Source organism: Eurosta solidaginis, chromosome 2 (genome assembly GCF_040869045.1).
Source record: "Eurosta solidaginis isolate ZX-2024a chromosome 2, ASM4086904v1, whole genome shotgun sequence".
NCBI lineage: Eukaryota > Metazoa > Arthropoda > Insecta > Diptera > Tephritidae > Eurosta > Eurosta solidaginis.
In genome coordinates this window covers 138,860,902-138,875,744 of record NC_090320.1, presented here as the reverse complement: position 1 = coordinate 138,875,744, position 14,843 = coordinate 138,860,902, and the positions used below count along the sequence as shown (strand labels likewise).

General features: G+C 40.5%; 1 protein-coding gene across 1 annotated transcript in view; it reads right to left on the bottom strand.

The window, feature by feature from the left end:
* The window catches only part of Apoltp (Apolipoprotein lipid transfer particle), a 2,338,027-nt gene extending 2,332,433 nt beyond the window's left edge, over window positions 1–5,594 (bottom strand). The window contains exon 1 of the mRNA XM_067766285.1: window positions 5,480–5,594. The gene's annotated coding sequence lies outside the window, so the exon portion shown is untranslated. The remainder of the gene's footprint in view (window positions 1–5,479) is intronic.
* Window positions 5,595–14,843: the final 9,249 nt, after the last annotated feature.

Below are 14,843 nucleotides of genomic sequence, written 5' to 3'. Positions count from 1 at the left end.
TTGTTCACTGCTGCGGTCTTCTCAAACTGAATCTTAAACACCTGGAAAGGAACAGAGCCGTCAAAAGATGGAGTTTTTACCTTCGTATTGCTTGCTGAAACAGCTGGGCGATTTAGTTGCAACTCCTTTATACGACCTCTCAAAGCATCCACATTGGCCTCCATTTTTTCCTCAAACTTCGTTATTTTCTCGTTCATGCGCCCTTCGAGTTTTGATGATATACGCGCCTCTTGCGCTTCGAGTTGTACTGTTATGCGCGTCTCTTGTTCTTTCAGTTGTGCTTCCATCTTTGATGTAACCTGTGTCGACATTTCTTAAATACGCGTTTCTTGTGCTTCAATCTACAATGTTATGCGTGTCTCCTGCGATTCCAGTTGAGATGACATTTGTGACATTTCTGAAATGCGTGCCTCCTGTGCTTCCATCTTGAATGTTAAACGTGTCTCCTGCGATTCCAGCTGAGATGCCACTGTCGATTTTTGAGCAGTTATTGCAGCAAATATCATGTTCAAGTCTGTGCTCGTAACTGTCTGCGATGTTTCGTTTTTCTCTTCAATTTTTGTTGTTTTCTCGTCGACATCAAGATGAAAGACATACTCTTCCACGTTAATTCCTTCTGCTTCCATTGCCTCTCATAGTCGTGCCTGAAGTTCGAGTTTAATGCCGGTTGTATTCAATCCACGGCTCTCCAACTCCTTCTTCAGTTGCTGGACCTTCAATACATTGAACTTTGCTATGTCCTTGTTGTGGTGTCTGGAATTTATTCAACAATTCTTCCTCTGACACTAATTGTAACGAATTTATTGCAAATCGTCTTATTTGCAACCTTCTGCTAAGTTCGAATCACTAAACTGTTGAATAAATAACTCCAATATTTAATAATGCAAAATGGCCTTTATTAAAGTACTTCACAATAAATAACCCTACTATTGCTCGACAGATAGCGCGCTTAATCAACACTGATTGTAGCGCCTCTATCGTTGGTGCTTTTATACTCTGTGATTTCCTCGCTGCATCTTCTAGTCGCTTCCAGAATTTACTTAGTTACTGCCATATAATTATAACTACAGATGCACGTGCATAGCTTCTCATATGCGCGTTTATTTGTGAGCGACACTTCCACAATTACAATTGGATACTTTTGGGAGCATCTCAGATAAGATATCTGCATGTCTTTGTGCATCTCTTCTCCGCTGCGTGTACGTACATATGTGTAGACATAATGATTGAATTATTGATGTGCATTCACGTCACTGCTTAACATCGGCTTAAAGATGACTGTACCCTTAGTGTTGCTAATATTCTTTACAATAATGATGAATTTTTGTGGCAATTCGTGCAAAATATTTAGTAGGGAAATGTAACCTGCACAGATAATATCTGTATGTGATGTAGTGGACTGTATTTTAAAGTGCTTTATGTTCTCGGTGAGGAGGACCAATGTTCGGCCTGGGTGCGTCGGAAACCAGCAGTGGCTTGGCGCACACGGGTCGATCTCGGGAATGGTGTGATGGTTCGCTCGAAAGAAATAAAAGAACGCAAGAGGATTTTCCTCGTTATAAAATGATTTAATGAACGTAATAGAATATTGAAGTGATAACAAAGTATAATCTGAATTTACATTTACATTCACGGCATCTCCGACCATAGTGATATCTATTTCGGGTATTAGATAAAAAGAAAAATCACTTTTATTTTTCGAGTCTCCATAAGGTAGTATGAACTTTTACCCCCCTGCGACACGCCTTAGGTTTTTCCAATCTTAACCAAATTTTGTATGTGATATCTCCGACCATAGTGATATCTATTTCGGGTATTAGATAAAAAGAAAAATCACTTTTATTTTTCGAACCTCCATAGGGTAGTCTGAACTTTTACCCCCCTGCGACACCCCTTAGGCTTTTCCAATCATAACCAAATTTTGTGTGTGATATCTCCGACCATAATGATATTTATTTCGGGTATTAGATAAAAAGAAAAATCACTTTTATTTTTCAAGTCACCATGGGGTAGAATTTCAACCCCCCTGCGACACCCCTTAGACGCTTCCAATCGGGAACAGAATTTGCATCTGATATTTTCTACCATAGGGCTACCGATTTCGAGTATTAGATAAAAAGAAAAATCACTTTTATTTTTTGAGTTTCCATAGACCTATACCATCTCCAATCGGGATAAAAATTTGTGTGCGATATAGTTGATCGTAGTGCAACCGATCTAGGGGTGAGACTGGAAAAAATACTACATTCGATTATAAGGACCACCCTAATATACATACATACATATCGACATATTAGCTGTGTTCTTTTTTTCACGTCTATATACGTTTACGCTTAAACTTTATATGGCTGCTAAGCGACAAACTTTAAATACACCTCTGAAATTGCTACTCATAAAATTAGTACCACTAAATTTCAAAACGCATTATACTCAGATGTGACTGAAATATGTGTCTATGTTTCACCCTCTGCACTAATTCTATGTAGTCTATGCGCTCCCACTATTTATAACAACTGATTCAGCTATATGTTATACACAGAAATACAACAGAGGGTTCTGTCTCCGCTTTTCGGTACACCCTGTGCTGTAGCTAGTTGTATAACCATTGCCGCTAGATGGGTCTCCTAAACATTACCTAAGCGAAGATAGGCGTCTTTTTTTACGCGCGACGTATACGCGTGTAAAAAACACGGCTATTAATATAAATACAATGCGGTGGTGACACACAAAGTAGGGTAGATAAAATAAATGCAAGTACATACATATACATATGATGATGTATGTAAATATGAAAGTAAGTATGATGCGCTGGTGCAGTGCAGGCTGTATCTGACCAAACACGCTCCCCCATTGAAATGCCTACGTTTCAATCTGAAATTGCTAATGGTGCTTTTTTGCGTATTGGGCGACGTATGGTACGCTTTGTGGTTTTGATGTCTACAACTCGGTGCTTGCCATCAGAACCTGGAATGGTGTTTACAGTTTTTCCAAGAAGCCACTGCTCCGGGAGCAAATTTTCTTCTTGTATAATGACTATTTATCCCACCTTTATGTTAGTTTCTCGTTTTAGCCATTTTGACCGATGTTGTAAACTAATAATATAGTCACGCGCCCAGACTTCCCAGAAACGTTGTTTCAAGTATGATACCCACTACCACTGTGTTAAAGAGGACATGTTTTGGGCCTCAATATGCTTATCCATAGTTGAGAGTAAACGTTTTCCAATTATAAGATGACCTATGGATTCATATCATTGGGATCGGTAGATAGAGTGGTTAACGGTCGAGAATTAAGAATCGCTTCGACTTCTATTATGACGGGTTGCAATTCTTCATATGTTAGGTTAGCTTTGCTAATATTTTTGATCAGAATCGTTTTCATAGATTTCGCTACCACCTATCATAATCCACCGAAATAAGGGGTGCGAGGTGGAATTAAACAAAATTCGAAACCAGTGATGTTACTGTAGCTGACGATGTCGTCGACTGCTGTCGTAGAGAAAAATTGTTGTTGAAGTTTTTTTTCAATTTGGCTTGAGCACATTGTCACAATAAAGGCGTTGAGGAATGCCTCACCGACCTATAAAACGTTTCAAACAACGCACAAAGTTATTAGTAGATAGATCAGATACGAGCTCGGCTTGAATTGCCTTCGATGCAAAACAGACAAAAATTGCTATGTGAGTTTTATAATGGGGTTTTCCTCGAGTGCGATAAGTTGAAGCCACAAAAATGTGCCCCAGTTATGAGAAAGGGTGTTTGCCCATGTAGAGGATCGGCAGGAAGATCTGCCATTATTTTATTCATATGCATTGGCTTATAATGGAAGCAATGGACACAGTATCGTACTATCTTCCTTACGATTTCTCTAGCGTATGTTACCCAGACCTTTTCACGCATTAAATTCAACAATACCTGTGGGCCGGCGCGGAAATTCTTGCGATGAAGGTATTCAACAAAAAGTATAGTGAAACGATGTTCCTTTGGCAGTATAGCTGGATACTTTGTGTCAAAAGTTATTGGTGCCTTAGATGGCCGACCTCCAACTCTTTAAATGGGAATCGTGAGATCACCCACTTTCATTTCACGTATGAATGGAGTTAGTTTTTGCAAAAACAATTTCACCTGTTCCTGTTTGCGAAGACATTCGATCTCTTGCGCGAACTCCTTTTGTTGAATTTGTGATAGAGTTCTCCAGAAGGTATGTTCCAGTTCTATATGTGGTACGTCTATCACCATTGCAGCGCGAAGATGCGTGTCAACTGGCACTTTGTTGAAAACACGATAGACGTATGATATTGTGCGAAGTAGGCGTTAATGTGATGAGCTACGATTGATTATTGCATTAATCGGTGCTACTACTACTACACTTAAACGATACAGCTTTCCGACGTTCTAGCTCTTGGTTAGTAACATTTGCTACCCGTTTATTAACAGGCTGTTTACTCTTTATATAAGAAAGTTGGTCCTGTGAACCATATAGATTCCAAAAGGTTGATGGCCTTCACCCTTGTGAAACAATGTCAGCAGGGTTATCCTTGGTCGGAACGTGTTTCCAAATGATATCCTTCGAATTTTCCCTGAAGGTCTGAGACTATATTTGCTACAAAACAATTTAAAATTGACGAGTGCATTTGAAGCCATTGTGGTTAGGTCCATGGTTCAATTATATGGTTGGCTCATCTCATCAGCTGATTTTATTTTTGTCATTGCATGGTCGATGGGATTGTCAAAAGGAGATGGCAAACGTAAAATGAGACCAACGCATTGAAAACATTTTCTTACTACACACAAAAACTACTAAGTTTTATGTTTTCATTCCATTCCATTCGCATAACACCAAAACGCAGATTTTGGCAATCTGAACTAACATATTTTGTTTTTGTAGGTACAGATGAACCAACCATATAGTTGAGCCATGGTTCGGTCAAACGTGTTTCGTACGACAAACGTCCGTAAGTACGATACACGTCGGTGCATACTTGCAGCTTTACTCGCATTGTACTTATGTATATTAATATCTCGATATGTATTTATGTATATACATTAGGGAGGTCCTTATTTGTATGATTAAATTTTATCATCAGATTTCCAAAGTCACACAAAAAAAGAAAAAAAAAAGATATCACACACAAAATTTTATCCCGATTGGAGATTACCTCCGACCATAGTGATATCTATTTCGGGTATTAGGTAAAAAGAAAAATCACTTTTATTTTTCGAGTCTCCATAGGGTAGTCTGAACTTTTACCCCCTTGCCACACGCCTTAGGCTTTTCCAATCATAACCAAATTTTGTGATATCTATTTCGGGTATTAGATAAAAATAAAAATCACTTTTATTTTTCGAGTCACCATGGGGTAAAACTTCAACCCCCCTGCGACACCCCTTAGGCCTTTCCAATCGGGACCAGAATTTGCATCTGATATTTTCTACCATAAGGCTACCGATTTCGAGTATTAGATAAAAAGAAAAATCACCTTTATTTTTTGAGTCTCCAAAGAGCAATTTCAATTTTGACCCCCCTGCGACACGCTTATACCATCTCCAATCGGGATAAAAATTTGTGTGCGATATAGTTGATCGTAGTGCAACCGATCTAGGGGCGAGACTGGAAAAAATACTACATTCGATTATAAGGACCACCCTATTATACATACATACATATCGACATATTAGCTGTGTTTTTTTGTCACATCTATATACGTTTACGCTTAAACTTTATATGGCTGCTAAGCGACAAACTTTAAATACACCTTTGAAATTGCTACGCATAAAATTAGTACCACTAAATTTCAATACGCATTATACTCAGATGTAACTGAAATATGTGTCTATGTTTCACCCTCTGCACTAATTCTATGTAGTCTATGCGCGTCCACTATTTATAGCAACTGATTCAGCTATATGTTATACACAGAAATACAACAGAGTGTTGTGTCTCCGCTTTTCGGTACACCCTGTGCTGTAGCTAGTTGTATAACCATTGCCGCTAGATGGGTCTCCTAAACTTTATCTAAGCGAGGATAGGCGTTTTTTTTTTGACGCGCGAGGTATACGCGTGTAAAAAAACATGGCTATTAATATAAATACAATGCGAGTAAATTTGTAGGTGACACACAAAGTAGGGTAGATAAAATAAATGCAAGTACATACATATACATATGCTAATGTATGTAAATATGAAAGTAAGTATGATGCGCTGGTACAGTGGGCTTAATCTGACCAAACATGCTCCCCCCATTGAAATGCCTGCGTTTAAATCTGAAATTGTTAATGGTGCTTTTGTACGTATTGGGCGACGTATGGTACCCTTTGTGGTTTTGATGTCTACAACTCGGACCTTGCCCTCAGAACCTGGAACGGTGTTTACAGTTTTTCCAAGAAGCCATTGCTGCGGGGGCAAATTTTCTTCGTGTATAATGACCATTTATCCCACCTTTATGTTAGTTTCTGGTTTTAGCCATTTTGACCGATGTTGTAAACTAATAATATAGTCACGCGCCCAGACTTCCCAGAAACGTTGTTTCAAGTATGATACCCGCTACCACTGTGTTAAAGAGGACATGTTTTGGGCCTGAATATGCTTATCCGTAGTTGAGAGTAAACGTTTGCCAATTATAAGTTGACCTATGGATTCATATCATTGGGATCGGTAGATAGAGTGGTTAACGGTCGAGAATTAAGAATCGCTTCGACTTCTATTATGACGGGTTGCAATTCCTCATATGCTAGGTTAGCTTTGCTAATGTTTTTGATCAGAATCGTTTTCATAGATTTCGCTACCGCCTATCATAATCCACCGAAATAAGGGGTGCGAGGTGGAATTAAACAAAATTCGAAACCAGTGATGTTACTGTAGCTGACGATGTCGTCGACTGCTGTCGTAGAGAAAAATTGTTGTTGAAGTTTTTTTTCAATTTGGCTTGAGCTCCAATGAAATTGGTTGCATTATCACAATAAAGGCGTTGAGGAATGCCTCACTTACCTATAAAACGTTTCAAACAAAGCACAAAGTTATTAGTAGATAGATCAGATACAAGCTCGGCTTGAATTGCCTTCGATGCAAAACAGACAAAAATTGCTATGTAAGTTTTATAATGGGGTTTTCCTCGAGTGCGATAAATTGAAGCGAATGGGCCACAAAAATCTACCCCAGTTATGGAAAGGGTGTTTGCCCATGTAGAGGATCGGCAGGAAGATCTGCCATTATTTTATTCATATGCATTGGCTTATAATGGAAGCAATGGATACCATTTCGTACTGTCTTCCTTACGATTTCTCTAGCGTTTGTTACCCAGACCTTTTCACGCATTAAATTCAACAATACCTGTGGGCCGGTTCGGAAATTCTTGCGATGAAGGTTTTCAACAAAAAGTATAGTGAAACGATCGATGTTCCTTTGGCAGTATAGCTGGAAACTTTGTGTCAAAGGGTATTGGTGCCTTAAATGGCCGACCTCCAACTCTTTAAATGGGAATCGTGAGATCACCCACTTTCATCTCATGTATGAATGGAGTTAGTTTTTGCAAAAACAATTTCACCTGTTCCTGTTTGCGAAGTCATTCGATCTCTTGCGCGAACTTCATTTGTTGAATTTGTGATACAGTTCTCCAGAAGGTATGTTCCAGTTCTATATGTGGTACGTGTATCAAAATCGCAGCGCGAAGATGCGTGTCAACTGGCACTTTGTTGAAAGGGGCGTTGAAGTAGGCGTTAATATGATGAGCTACGATTGATTATTGCATCGGTGATACTACTACTACACTTAAACGATACCGCTTTCCGACGTTCTATCTCTTGGCTAGTAACATTTGCTACCCGTTTATTAACAGGCTGTATACTCTTTATATAAGAAAGTTGGTCCTGTGAACCATATAGTTTCCAAAAGGTTGATGGCCTTCACCCATGCGAAACAATGTCAGCAGTGTTATCCTTGGTCGGAACGTGTCTCCAAATGATATCCTTCGAATTTTCCTGAAGCTCTGAGACTCTATTTGCTACAAAAAAATTTTAAATTGACGAGTGCATTTGAAGCACTATCTCGGAATCTGTCCAGAAATAAACTTTAGAAGCGTATTGTATATATTTATTTTGAATTTTTTGCCAAGTGCGACTAAATAAGAGCACTGCACACAACTCCAGTCATGGAAGCGATTGCGCGTTAATGGGGGCTACTTTGGATTTTTATATAAGCAAATATCAGACCCTGCAGACGTTGTTCTGCCCTAAATTTGGCCTATCTGCATACATTTTAATAAGCTGTTTCCATCTAGCTCTACCTTCCCCCGTCTTCACTTTTTCCTAATCCTTTGATCCACTCCTCCCTCCATTTTTTCGCTTCATCTGCCTCCATCTTCGTCTTATTCTATCACTTTCTCAGTATCCTTCTCCTCCTCTCTTTTCTCTTCTCCCAAGTTCTTCTCATTCTTCTTCATCCCTTATTGCCTGTCCCAGAGGGCGGTATGTATTTTATTCCAGTCCTAGTCCCACTCCGAGTCTCGGCCCCAGTCCTAGTACTAATCCCAGTCCCAGTCCATCTCTGGTCTACTTTCCGGAAAAAAGGATCGTGAATACTAATATAGGCAAATTTATATACCAAATTTCAGGCAAATCGAATAGGGGGTAAGTAAATAGGTATGTGGGCATTATTAATTCATATCTTTATTTCGGCTTTGCATGCATATTTATCAGTTTTCCAGGTTGATGCGACTAAATCGAATATAACGATGAAAATTGCTTTAGATTTCTCAGCAGCAGCTTTGATTTGATATCCATATTACCCACACATTCTAGGGGTATCCGGGTCCAGGTTTTGGCCTATATCTCGAGACCCTAGTCACCCAGCGGTATAATATATTACTCTGTAATAAAGCACCCACCAACAGCTTTCATTTGATATCCATATTGTATAAACACTGTCTAGGTATTCACAGGCCCACGTTTTTGCCTATATTTCGAGATCCTAGTCACCAAGGGGTATGAAAATTATCCTCTACTAAAGCACTCATCAACAGCTTTCATTTGTTATCCATATTCTATAAACACATTCTAGCGGTAGCTGGGTCCACGTTTCGGCTAATATTTCGAAAGACTTTTGTTTAGGCCCAAGGCCTAACTTTTACTTGATTGACGGCGCCCCTCCCTAACGTTTTAATAAGATTTCCAGCCACCCACACTCACGCCGCATTTGTGTGCATGCATGCACATGCATGCGTTTCATACGCATGCATGTGTGTGTGCAGGTTGTCAGCACCCATGCACGTATATGTGGGGGCTGTTGTGTGTGTGGCTTTTTTCCCCTCCTTAATACCAGAGGACCTTTTCGCGGCTTAGCGGTTGTCCTCAACGGCACAACCGGTCTCTTTCTCGATTGACCGCCAACCAGCACACATCGCAAGGATCACCATCGTCACTTAAAACACCAAGGTAATATTGTAACCACAGTGTATATTTTCCTTCACTCTAAATTAAATATTATATTATAACGAGGAAATTCCTCTTTGTGTTCTTATTTATTTCTTTTGAGCGCACCATCCACTCCAAGATCGACCCTTGTGCGCCTACCCACTGCCGGTTTACGACGCACTCAGGCCGAACATTGGTCCTCCTCACCAGGAACTAAAAGCGCCTTTTGTTATACAGTCCACAACACAGCACATTTGCGTACTATAAAATTTGCCAATTTTGCCTACAAAAAATTTATTGGCCGAAGCATATCCCAGCAGAACATAACAAAGAAGTTTGGAAGTTACATATTATACAACACGATATTAGCAGCCGAAAATTGACAAGGAAAAAGTTGGAGTTTATTGTACATAGGTGACCAGAGCCACAGCATATTCGCCAACCACAGCACAGCACAATCAAATTTTCTGGCACAAAAACCAATAAGAAGTAAGTGTTATATTTCTTGCCACTTTTTTTTGAGTGTTATTTGTTTTTGCAAAATAAATAAAAAAAAAAAAAGACCTGTGTAGTGCGCGAAAAAATTAAAATCAAAAAAGAAGTGAAAAAGTGAAGTTGTTTAGTGAGCACCAATTTTTTCTTTCCAATTTCAAAAATTAACTCACTTGGTTTATTAAGTTTATTTCGATCCTTGTGATTATCTGGTCTATCCCCCCACCAGTGGTAAGGTTTTCCAGACACAACACAAGGAAGAGGTTAACCTAACCTCACTTTCCGCACAATACCGAATAAGTTTGTTGTTGTTTTTTTGGCACATCACAAACACATTAATTCCAATTAAATTAATTCAGGCGCTCACTTCTTGTAAAAAATTTATTTCTTTCTTCACTTTTTTCTGGTTATTTTTCGATTTTCATTAGCAATATCGCACGCACTTTGTCATTTGTTCACAATACACTCATTTATCTGTGGACGTGGCGAGTGGTCCCCCCTTTTGTTGTTGCTACTGAGACAGAAAAGTTCAAAAATAAACCCTTTTGGTTGTCGCTGCTGTGACAAAAAGTCCATAAAATAAACCCTTTTCGTTGTCGCTACCAAGACAAAAAGTCTGCAATATAAAAATAAATAATAAAGCGTTGAGTCTCAATAGTGTTTATTTACTGGGCAGGTATTTTTTACTCTAAAGCGTTCTATTTCTCTATTCGGCAATTTTCTCGTTAATAAACGTAAATAAAACAATGGAAACCTACATCCGTTTAGCAGAATCAATCGCAGAGTTTGATAAAGATTACAGCTTTATTCCGGAGAGCGACCATAGCAAACACACCCTTGCAATACAGCAGGAACACTTGCGGCTCTTGTGGAAGAAGGTAAAGTCTGCGTTTGATTCGCTATTGGGATCTGATGAGGTGTCAGCGGATGACGTTATGGCGATCAGAAAGAAGCAAAAGGCAGCATACGCAATCTACGTGCGATGTTCAGCGTCTATATCTGCTGAGGCAGAAAAATACAAGAAGGATGAAAAGAACGTCAACCCTGAGCAAGAACCTCATGCGCATAAAATTCGCCTCCCTGCTTGCGACACGGAAGTTTTTAAAGGGGATTATCTGTCTTGGCCAACTTTTCGCGACCTTTTCACGGCAATTTATATAAACAATTCCAGCTTGAAAGGGGTGGAAAAGTTATTCCATCTCAACAACAAAACGCAGGGCGAAGCAAAAGATATCGTTAAAAAATGCCCCCTCACAAATGAAGGTTTCGAGATGGCCTGGAAAAACTTGTGTGAAAGATACGAAAACAAACGTATCTTAGTTAACACACAACTACAAATTTTATTTAACTTAAAAAAGGTAGAAAGTGAGTGTGGCAGTTCAATAAAAAAGCTGCAAAATGATATAAATAATTGTATTTCGTCCCTCAAATGCCACAAAATTGACACTTCCAATTGGGATGCAATCCTGACCTATCTATGCTCAACCAAGTTACCAGAGAGCACGCTGGCTCTTTGGGAGCAAAGTATAGACCATAAAATGGACATATCCAAGTGGGAGGATATGGATAAATTCCTGTCTAATCGGTTTCAGACACTTGAAACAGTGTCTGGTTTTACAGGGCATGCCACTTCGAAAGTGCAAAAACCAAACGCGTCGCGACAATCAACGGAAACCCCTACGAAAAGACTTGGTGCTTTTCAAACGAAAGTATCCAAGCAAACAATAAAATCAATTTGTAAAATGTGTAAATCCCCTGAACACAGATTACGCAACTGTTCACGCTTCTGCGACTTAACCCCAGTAGAAAGGATTAAATTTATAAAATCCACAAGTGGCTGCCTGAATTGCTTATCCCCAGGACACACCGTGACGAAGTGCACCAGTTCCTACAACTGTTCCAAATGCCACTCTCGTCACCACACGCTCCTGCATGCGGATACATCTCAACACACGGCTGTACGCAATCCTTTCAAAGATGCGGATAATAGCCCAACAACTTCGGCACAGGCGCGACAATCTGCGAACCAGAATGTAAAATCCTGTCATGCCAATTCCAGCACAGGCGTGCTATTAGGAACTGCTCGCGTACACATTCGCCATAATGGTACCGACTTCTCCGCACGGGCATTAATTGATTCAGGGTCTGAATGTTCCTTTATAACTGAAAGACTGAAACGCAGAATCAATTTGCCAGCGAGAAAAATGCATGCCCAAGTTTCAGGCATCACAAATTCGGTGTCAGCCCAGGTGAAAGAAGCATCCAAAATTGAATTACGTTCACCAGTGGATGCCTGCTTCAGCCTGACTACACCCGTTCTAGTCCTAGCCAAACTCACTGGGAATCTTCCATCCTGCCATATCAACGTCATGACTATGCAGGCATTCCCAGACTTGGTTTTGGCAGACAAGAGGTTCTACATCAACGAAGATGTAGACCTCATACTTGGAGGAGACATATATCCCCAAATTATACTGAGTGGTCTGAAACAGAATGTACTAAATACACTTTTGGCCCAAGAGACAGTGTTCGGTTGGATACTAACCGGTCGCATCGAAGCACCGAGTCCAACGATGAGCATCATGTCATTTTATAACGAGGTTGCATTGGACAACCAATTAAAAGCTTTCTGGGAGATAGAAAATGTTCCCAAAAACAAAATGCTTAATGAAGAAGAAAGGTATTGTGAACAACTATTTAAGGAAACGACAAAACGTGATGAAAATGAGAAGTATATAGTTTCGCTACCATTCAGGCAGGATTACCCTGAGAATATTAAATTAGGACCGTCCCTAAAGCGCGCATGTTCACAATTCTTCAGAAATGAGGGGCGATTACTAAAAAACCAAGAGTTAGGGAAAGAATATGTTCGGGTGTTATCCGAATACGAAACGCTTGGACATATGAGAAAAATTAAAAATAATGTACCATCCGACGATTCGGATAATTATTTCCTGCCCCACCACGCCGTTGTAAAGGCGGAAAGTACCACTACCAAGGTGCGCGTCGTCTTCAACGCGTCAAGTCCGACAGCAAATGGCATTAGTCTAAACGACATACCCCACCCAGGTCCAGTACTCCAAGCAGACTTGCCTATTTTAATTTTACGTTGGCGACTGTATCGCTTTGTCTTTAATAGTGACATAGAAAAGATGTATAGGCAAATTTGGGTGACCGATAATCACGCCAAATTTCAAAGAATTGTCCATCGAACATCCCCCAACGAACCCATCAGTCTTTACGAACTAAAGACTGTCACATTTGGTGTAAACTGCGCCCCCTACCTCGCGATACGGTCACTTCTACAATTGGCTAATGATGTAGAAAATACCCACCCAATAGCATCGGGTATATTACGCGAAAGTATGTATGTCGACGACGTTTTATCTGGAGGGCATACAATAGCGTCAACTATCAAAGCAAGAAACGAGATTCGCGAAGCATTACACTCAGCTGGCTTTCCATTGCGCAAGTGGACATCCAATTGTGAGGAAGTCCTTCAGGACATCCCCAAAACGGATTTGCTCAGCGAGGACTTCCTAGCGTTTGAAGAGGCTAGCTCGGTGAAGGCACTCGGGTTACGATGGAACGCGCATTCAGACATGTTTTACTTCACCGCAGGAGTTTTAGAGAAGGGCGAGAACATCACCAAACGCGCAATCCTATCCGCGATAGCCAAACTTTTCGACCCTTTAGGCTGGCTTGCACCAATGGTCATAGTAGCAAAAATATTAATGCAGAATATTTGGTTAGAAGGCACCGGATGGGACGAACCTGTCTCCCAAACTACCTTAGAACGGTGGGAAAATTTCACCCAACACTATAACGAAATAGATAACATTAGGATACCGCGATGGGTAAATTTTACGCCCGAGGACGACATCGAAATACATGGTTTTTGCGATGCATCGGAAAAGGCATATGCAGCAGCTATATACATGCGCGTAAAAGGGGACGATACAATTTTCACAAATCTGTTGCTAGCCAAAACCCGAGTAGCCCCAGTGAAAACCATCTCGCTGCCACGTTTAGAACTATGCGGCGCCGTGCTGCTCGCAGAAATCATGGAATCAATATTCCGAAACATTCATTTGGGGCCAGCAAAAGTTCACCTCTGGACAGATTCAACCATCGTACTCGCATGGATAAGAAAGCCGCCCTGTTCCTGGTCAACCTTCGTCGCACACCGAATCACTAAGATCATCGATATGGTCGGTAGCAAGGACTGGCTTCACGTGGACTCGGAATCTAATCCAGCGGATCTAGGAAGCAGAGGACTACTTGCATCAGAGTTGACCAACAATTCGTTGTGGTGGCAGGGACCTTCTTGGCTGCAAGAAGACCATTCCCACTGGCCAGCACAAGAGACCGAATACAAAACGTCCGTTGAGGAGAAGAGGGCACAAACATATGCCACGACAAGGGTAGATCATGTAGATATTCTCGACCGTTTTTCAAATTTACCCAGGGCTTTGAAGGTTCTATCCTATGTTAGGAGATTTTATAAACGAACTCACCCAAAAACTAAAGCAATGTTCCACGAAAGGTCGTGTATAATCTCAGCCGATGAGATTAAGGCAACGACTCAAGCATTAATACGAATCTGCCAGAAACAATTTTACGGGACAGAATATTTAAAATTGAAAAATAGGGAACCTATCGATCGAAAGAGTGAAGTACTGTCACTCAACCCATATATCGACAAAGATGATATTATTAGAACAGGGGGGCGTCTAGGGGCTTCAAAGGACATGTCATACAATGAGCGTCATCCGATCATCTTGCCTTACAATTGTAGGCTGTCTCGCCTTACCGTTATGATGGCTCATCATGACTCCCTTCATGGCGAGAACCAGCTCATGCTCCGTCTCATCCGAACCCAATACTGGATACCGAATGTCAAGACCATGATCAGAGCCATCAGCCACAATTGCAAAACCTGCA